This window comes from Meleagris gallopavo, chromosome 1, assembly GCF_000146605.3.
Source record: "Meleagris gallopavo isolate NT-WF06-2002-E0010 breed Aviagen turkey brand Nicholas breeding stock chromosome 1, Turkey_5.1, whole genome shotgun sequence".
In the NCBI taxonomy this organism is placed as follows: Eukaryota; Metazoa; Chordata; class Aves; order Galliformes; family Phasianidae; genus Meleagris; species Meleagris gallopavo.
In genome coordinates this window covers 100,584,711-100,594,053 of record NC_015011.2, presented here as the reverse complement: position 1 = coordinate 100,594,053, position 9,343 = coordinate 100,584,711, and positions in this window count along the sequence as shown.

Genomic DNA, 9,343 nt, shown 5'->3' with positions numbered 1-9,343 from the left:
AAAAAAAAAGAATGAATTATACCACATTACAGTCACTTTGCCTCAAATTGAGCTCTCTGCCTGCAATGTTTGGACAACAAATGCCACTAGTAACCTTTCTGTCTGAATGTATGACAAGAAGATCTGCTTCTATTGGCAACTTCTTTTTTTGCAAGGGAAAATGAAATTTCAAAACTCTTGTCAGTGAAAGTCCCTCAAATAGAAAGGTCTGTCCCACCACTTCTTCCATATGGATCACTGTAATTAGTCTCACTTACAAGTGCCAGACAGTCTGTGGCTGGCTCTGATTGTTTATCAGATCATTTCATAACTCCATTTCAAGAGAATTCTGCAAATTAAGACAGAAGGAGCCTCCGAAATTAAATAAAAAAGGAAATGAAAATACAAGGTATGTCCATTTCATGAGAGAAGCTCATTTATGACAACCTGTGTGGGCTGCAGAAATCTGAATCTGATGTTTTAAGTTTCTGAATGGCTACATCAGAATAGCATCAAGTGCAAACACAAGCTGTATGTTTGGTGATAATGTTATGGTTACCTAACACTTAACACAGCCACAGAGACACAGTCGTAGATGCAGCGACATTTCTTCACTCTTCGTCTTATCTCTCACCACCAAATGTATCCACAAAGAACATAGCTATAATATTAGAGTCCAGCATACCTGAATGCAAACCTGCGTGGAGAGGTCTGACCACCTCTGTCTCCTAGAAGGATTTATTTCCAGCGTTTCTGTGCTTTTTCCATACTATTGTTGCAACCAACAATGGGATCCCATGCTGATGGCATGAGGCACACCACTGAAGCCATCTGCTCATAATAATTATTATGAAAGCAAAGGACAGTAATGTGTGTGCCAGCTGCATTGTCTGTGACCTACTAATTTATCCATAAAATTAGAGAGCAGGGTTTCAGTTACATAAGGTGTTTTTCAGTGTTTGGGATAAAGGATTATACTTTCAGTCTTAACAGATAGGATGAATGAAAAGTTGAAAGCTGGGGAGTGAGAAGAGACTTGCTTAGGATGGGTCCAGGCAGCCTGCACCAGCATCCTCATGGTCTTCAGACATCTTTATTCATTGGGTGTAAGGTCCTTGCAGACTGAATACATGGGTCCCAAGAAACTCATGAGGAAGCAGAAGCTGAGACTGCATCCTCCATTTTCCAATATATTCCCTACTCAAAAGGCCAGCAATTACAGGGAGCAGAAGTGGTATGTTTTCTCAAAGCATTTTTTTACCAGTAGCCCCTTTCATGTGCTGTTGCTCTGTCTGGCCTCTCTAACTGTACACAAGAAGTGATTGCTACTCCTGAAGTCTTTCTAAGTCTTCTTGATACCCACTGTAGATGTAAGACTGGACCACATGTCAAAGGGGAAGCTGAGGTTTGCTTACTTCAGTTAATCTCACACACACACACAAAAGCTATGAGGGCAGTTATATGGCTTTCATCAGTAGCTATTTCTCCTGTTTTTCCATGTCAAAAGTAGCAGAGAAGGTAGAGGAATGCAAGTGAAAAAGGAAATCTTTTGTGAATGCTGGAAGCTCTATTGAAAATCAGAGAGCATATCAAAGAGTTGGAAAGGCAATGCCTTCTATGTTTTTTACACTTGTCCTTAAATCTACCTGATTTGTACTTCAGTTTATGTTTCCATAAGGAAAAAAAGACAAGTAAGTTAAGTTCAGCATCTTTTCACATCTGTATTGAGTTAATTAATGTGAATTAGGAACGTATAGTATTTTCTACTGACAGCATAACTTGGAATATATAAAACCAGAAATAAAAGGTGTTTTGTTGGGAGACAGCCTAGTGGCTGTTTATTTCAAATTCTTGAGTAAAACTTCAAGAGCATAAAAATTTTAACAGAACCTTCATGGTTTATACAGAACATGAGGTGCTGAAATTAAATAGGTGCTAAAAAAGCAAAACAAAAGTTACTTTTAAACAATTGTATTGCAACTCTATTTCACTGTGATACCTCTTTTTCTTGACTCTTGTGCAGACGTGGTTTCCTTATTTCTGCAGCAAAAAGATCACTCAGTTCAGGTGAGATCTGAATTCCTAATGATAGATAAGATGGAAAGAAAAAATGAAGCAGCCTTAATGCATAACTTTGCTCCAGATCTGGAGAGCATCTCAAATGTAAGTAAAAAATGATACAGAATAGCACAAGAATCTGTCCTGTAACTTTAAGTCGGTGTCCCTTTTTTAATTCAACAGTTCTCAAATGTGAAATTTCAGGTTTTTTCAAAACATTACATTGTTCATACACCATTGCTTTTGGTGATGATGTCAAAACAACATGTTTACTTACGTCATGTTGAGTAAAGGAAATGTTTTGGATCAAGTTTCTGTATGCTCGGTGACTACTAAGCTATCAGTGAATCAATTAGAAAGATACTTTCATACCATATGTGACAAATTATTACAGTTACTACAAGGAAAAGAGGTGTGGGGGGGCTGCCATTTTGTGATTCATCCTATTTCCGGCTTTCCTCCTGCTTTGTATGCATCCTACAGCAAGTAGCTGCTGTTGTGTTGTTACTGATGCATTTTTCACACAGGCTGTAATCCTAGTCTTTACTTGCAGCAGTGAACACTGTATTTTCATATTTTCTGCATTGTTTCAGAGATCAGGAAACTTTGCAGATTTACATGCCTTGTTCTGTTACACGAAGCATGCATATTCGCTAGGAAAAAAAGTCTACAAAAAAGAAGAAACCATCTTGTAACCCTCCAGCAGATAAAAGGAGCTGAATTCTTCTACATTAATTACACCAGTATTCAAGGATCAGAAGTCTCCATGGCAACATTATTGTCATTTGGCACACATCAAGCTTCAAGTATCCTATGAAACTACTATTTACCTGTTTAAAATACTGAAGAACAAGGGGGGAAAAAAAAAACTTAAGGTGTGCTTTAATAAATATCAGTATGAAGCTGCATCCATAAGTAACAAGAAAAATCTGAAGCCTTTAAATCAGTTTTTAAATGTGAAAAACTTTTATTCATGAGAGTACTTGTAGCCTTTCAGTACCTAAAGGGAGCTTATAAACAGGAGGGGAGTCAACTCTTTGAGCGGGTGAATAACAGCAGGACAAGGGGAAATGGTTTTAAGTTGAAGGAGGGAAGATTTAGCTTGGATGTCAGGGGGAAGTTCTTTACTATGAGAGTGGTGAGCTGATGGAACAGGCTGCCCGGAGAGGTTGTGGATGCCCCATCCCTGGAGGTGTTCAAGGCCAGATTGGATGGGGCCCTGGGCAGCCTGGTCTAGTATTAAACGTGGAGGTTGGTGGCCCTGCCTGTGGCAGGGGGTTGGAAATTCATGATCCTTGAGGTCCCTTCCAACTTGGGCCATTCTGTGATTCTGTGATTCTGTGAAGACTCAGCCTTGTCCTTACATGAGTAAGCTTCCTCAGTCTTCTTAATTGCATCTCACATTGTCTTAGTCAAGGGAGAATAGCTACAGGATGACTCTACCCTATATGGAAGCTGGGGATAGACCCCAGAGAGAACACACCAAGGATGAGTCAGAGCAGAAAAATACAAATAAACAAAAAACAACAACAGAAAAACAAAACAAAACAAACAAAAAAAAACGAAACAAAAAAACACGGTTACCTCTTTTCTCTAACTGCTTTTAGCAGCATTATTTCTGTTATTTTTGGATACTGACAAATGAAGACCTGTAGGCCTGATATCAGTGTGGGGACAAGTGACAAAGATTGTGCTAAAGAATCAAATCCATACACAGTCAGATATGACACTGGGGAAGATCTCATTATTTTTATACAAAGAGAAATTGTGCCTTACAAATCCATAAGTACTTTGATGTGGATTGAGGGGATTGAGCACACAGACAATCACCGGCCATGGTCTACCTCCCCTTCAGAAGGATATCAGCAAGATTTCCTCCTCTTCTGCAAAGCAGAAAGCTCCTCTACAGCCTCAGCTGCTAATGTGTAAAAGGAGAAAATCCTCTCAGGGATTTGTATCATATTAAAAGGCATGAAACAATAGGTAGGAACAAATAATATTTTTGCAATCAGAGAGAGGTTGGTGATAGGACCTATTCCAACAAACATAACCCTAAATGATCTGAAAAATGAGAAGAGAGTACAGTGACAATTTGCAGAAGATACTAACTTACTCATGGCACAGGTCATAAGAAAAAAAGAAATCAATGGCGACAGCCTGCAGAAGGTTCTTAGAAGAATGATGGGTGAATAAAACAGCATATGAATTTCACTATTTGTGAGGTGACTCACAAGAAGAAAAACAACCCTCATTTTGCATACAAAATGAGGGGCTCTGAACTAGCAATTACTGTTCAGAGAAGAGATCTTGGAATTATAATAAGTAGTTCTGTGAAAATATCAGCTCAAAGCTTGGCAGTGGTCAAAAAGGCAAACAGAAGAGAGAACAAAAGAACAAACGTCACCAGGCTGATGTATAGATCTAGACAGTGGCTGTATCCTCAGTGGGATGCGTAGCCCTCCCCATCCCCATCAGAAGAGAATACTGTACTAGTAGAAAAGGTACAGCAAGGTGTGACAAAGCTGGTTAAGGTTTGGGGCTTCCATACATGAAGAGAATATGTATTAGAGACTAGAACCTGTCAGCCTGGAAGATAAATGACCTTAATGATATTTATAAAGTTGTGATAATATAGACATAAATAAAGGTTGATTAATCACTGCTTTCCAGTATAAAGACAAAGGGGCAGCAAATGAATCATGAAAGTAATGGGTTGAAGGCAAACAAGTTACCACCATATACCTTGTTGCCCAGGAGTGAAATCCCATACCGCGGAAGGTTGTGAGTGCCGTAAGCATTCTCAGGGATTCAAAAAGAAATTGAGACAATTTCATAGAAAAAAGTCCCTTCAAGGGTTATCAAAGAAAATAAGCCTGAATCTCAGAATGAGGAAGCATTACAGTGTTTCTTTTCTTGTCCTTAGGCTCTATTTTATGCATCTTTTCTCAGACACTGTGGATGCCTTTAGCCATCTACTCTCAGTATTGTATAGCAATACTCTTGGGAAAAAAAAGAGTCAAAATCCAGCTGCATATAAATTCATTTCATTGTTTAAATGTATATTAGACTTGGCACAGTCTAAATTTGGACTACTAAATGGATTAAAACCATCTTAGTTCTTGCATTTCTGATGTTGATGGAGAGCCATTTTCATCTCCCTGAGCTTCTGTGCAGGAAATCAGACTCTTGGTCATTTAGTATTGTAGTGTTTCATCAGAGAAATGATGTGTGTCCAAGGGCATACAGTTACATAGAGAAATGTACTGAATGCACATGGAGAACTGTGATGATGATGAAAGACCTCAAGGGCAAGACATACAAGGAGTGGATGAGCTCCCTTGGTTTGTTCAGCCCAGAGAAGAGGAAACACTAATCTCTTCTCAACAGGACTTCATGGATCATGGAGCTGCATCAGTGGAGGGTCAGGCTGGATATTAGGATAAAGTTCTTCATCAGAGTGTGGTAGGCATGGAATAGGTTCAGCAGAATTCAAGAGTCAAGGAATAGAACCATAGAATCATAGAATGGCTTGGGTTGGAAGGGACATTAAAGTTCATCGAAATCCAGTCCCCTGCCATGGAAAGGGTTGCATGTGAACAACACTCTCAGGCATAGCATTTGATTTTTTGGTGATCATATGTGGAGCCAGGAGTTGGACTCAATTATCTTTACTGGTCCCATCTAGCTCAGGGCATTCTATGATTCTATAATTCTAAGATTTGAAGAGAAAGAGCTGGAGGTGCTGGTAGCAGACAGGTTGAATATGAGCAGCAGTGCAACCTTGCAGCAGTGTTGCATACTGGGCCAAGTTAGTAAAAGTGTAACCAGAAGCTCTAGAGAAGTGATGCTTCCCCTACATGCAGCAATTTTGAGACCCCAGCTGGAGGACTGACAAGAGAAATACCAAGACACCGTAGTAAGTCTGGGGACAGACCACTAGGACACAAAGGAGCTGGAGCACGTGTTGTACAATGACAGGCCAAGGAAACTTGGTTTGCTCAGCTTGGGGAAGAGATAGTTTCAGGGGGACAAACTTTGTTTTCCTCAGTTGACTCCGGATTTTATAGAAGAGAGAGTCAGAATGGTTGGATGTACCCAGCAAAAGAATAGAAAGCAGTGTTCACAAGTCAGAAGAAGAACATAGCCATAAGTGAAGAAGGTCACAATAAGGGTGTTCACACTTTGGCACAGGTTGCCCTGTGACTTATCCTACCTTTGTCCTTGGAAATATTCAAAACTTGACTGTGCAGTGCCTGATCAACTTGATCTGACTTTGCAATTAGCCCCTCTTGGAGCAGGCAGTTGAATTACACTCACAGTACCTAGCTGTCTGGAGATGCAAAGGGATGCTGAGCATTTCTCTAGTGTATTCAAAGACAGTTTGGGTGCATCTCCCATATCTGGCACAGGTCAGTGCAGAACTGCTTATGCAGCTACTCAGACCATCTGTAAGGACTATTTCCTCAAGGCACTTCTTGATGTTTACCCAAGCCCTAGATAAATAAGTATGTCTCAGCTAGCAGTTCCATCTCTTCTCTGTAGTACAAGTTGTCCTGTGAGGAAGGAAGTTATTTTCTGGCTCTTGCCATAGAAGGAGAACTTCTTTCTCACCTGTGGATATTTATAGCTGGAAGATTGTATCTGGGGAGAGCCCAGAAAAGTGTTGTTTTAATGCTTTATTGTCTGTGAAATCTTTTTATTATATTTATTTTATGTGGTTATTTTAGTAGGTAAAAATATTTTATTTCATGCTCTTTGCTGTATTTTTTTATTTTCTTTATTAATATTACTCTTTCATGTTTAAGTAGAAAGCAACCACTCTTATCCTTCACTCAGGAGACTAGCAATGCTTCATCTTGGATAAATACATATTTATTCATACTTAATAGAGCAAAATTATTCCCAATGGAGCTATTAGTCTATCAGCTAAGTATGTAATTATGCTTTTTTAGAGCATATTATGTACTCATCAGACCAGAATGACAATACAGAAGTTACTCTAGTCTATCTGGTAAATAGGCAATTATACCTTTTATTCAAATTTTTATTTACCATTTTAAAAAGTCATTCAAGTCCATTAAGTTTCCTACAGATAGTACTCTTGTACATCTTTGTATGCAACAATATATCTCATCTAATCAACTGAAGCATACATTTTGAGTTGTTAGTGAAGTGTGCATGAATAAATACATGTTATCCAATATGTCATGGAAGTCTTAGTGATATACAAAGATTGTGTCTGGGATGCATCAGTTCGTTTCTTTCTGTTGATGCCTCTCTTGGAGTTTCTCCAAGCTTCCCAAATCACTTCTGAGAAGCACATATCTGCATTTTAAGAGTTACAGAAATCTGCCACAAAAACAATCTGCCTTAATGTGAGAAAGAGGTATAAACCTTTTCCTTTCTAATGATAGGATAAATATATGGATATGGATGCCATACAGTACAGGGAAAGGAATATGCCAGCTTTCCCTCTGAGCTTTTTCTTTTGTTTTCAAGATCATTTGATAAAAGTTTCTATGAACATTCTTATTTAGCAGATACTTCAACACATTCTTTTTCCCTTGACGTCAGCCAACATTAAGCATGGGTTTACTTAATATAATTCATATAATATTTCTTCTATAGTGCATTGACTAGCCTGATAGATGAAGGAAGGGCAGTGTATATTGTCTAGACTTCATTAAGGCCTTATAGACAAGCTGTTAATTTAAAGGCTAGATGGGCAGACAATGAAGTACACTGAAATCTGGCTAACAGGTCCAGAGAATGGCTACCAGTAGAATGATGTCCAGTTGGAGACCAGTAAGCAGTCGTGTACCTCAGAGGTCATCACTGTACGTAGTCCTGTATAACATCTTAACGATCTAGATAATGTGATCCTAAGCAATTTTGCACATGACACAGAACTGGAAGGAGTGGCTGACACACCAGAGGATCATGCTGCCATCCAGAGCGATCTTGACAAGGTGGTGAAAAAGGCTGACAAGAACCTCATGAAGTTCAATAAATGTGAAGTTCTGCACCCAGGAAGGAACAATTCCAGGCACCAATAATGTCTGGAAAGCAGCTCTGTGACTTGCAGAAAAGGATCTGGAGGTCCAGGTGGATATCTGACCTGGATGAACATGAGCCAGCAACATGCTCTAGTAGAAAAGAAAGCTTATGTTATCCTGAACTCCATTAGTAGGAGTGTTGCCAGCAGGCTAAGACAAGTGATTCTTCCTCTTTACTCAGCAAACTTGAGGCCACACCTGGAACCCTGTGCCCAGTTCTAAGTTTTTCAGTGCAAGAGAGACATGGATATACTGGACTGGAGAGAGTCCAGTGAAGGGCCACCACTAAAATCCTGATGGGTCCAAAGCACTTCTCATATGAGGAAAGGCCAAGAGAGCTGGGACTCTTCAGCCTAGATTAAATTCAGGAAGTATTTTAACAATGATTATCTAAACAATGAATATCTAAAGGGAAGGTGCAAAGAGGATGGAGCCAGGCTCTTTTCAGTAGTGCCCAGTGCCAGGACAAGAAACAGTGGGCACAAATAGAAGCACAGGAGTTTGTGTCCAAACATCAGGAAGCACTTCTTTACTGTGAAGTTGACTAAGCACTGGTACAGGTTGCACAGAGATGTGAGTTTCCCTGCGTGGAGGTACTCAAAAGCCATCTAGACAACGTGCTCTGAGTGGTCTTGCTTGAGCAGAAGTGGACCAGATGACCACAAGAATATCTTTCCAATCTAAACCATTCCGCAAATTTTGAAGACATCACCACTGAAGAATAATCACTTTTAAATAATTTCTACAGGCTTCCAACATCTATTAATTTTACCGATTTTCTAATATATGCAAATTAAAATGCCTTAAAATGCCACTTAGGATAATTTTCTATAAAATGTGTAGGACTTCTATCATAAAATGAGAGAAAAGAGTGCAAAAATAGTCACAATACTTAAACATTGATCCAACAAGTTTTTTAAGCACAAGCTTAACTTGACCAAGTAAGTATCACACTCATACTGCTGGAAGAGGCTGAACCACTCCTAGAAATATAAAAAAATGAGGCTTCTCCTCATTTTTAAGTTTGTGCAGAATAAAAGTATGTTCAAATCAATGAATGCCTAGATCCATCATACTCCAGAGAGCTGTAAGCAGCTTACAACAATTAGATAAGTCGTTTCCTGTCAAGAGAAAGAAAAGCAGTTAGGTTTGACAAATGAGTGAAATATCATTGCAGATTGTTAACACTGTCCTCTCTCATCATAACAAGCTATATTTTTACACATGTTTTTTAAAGGCTTTTGTGAAAC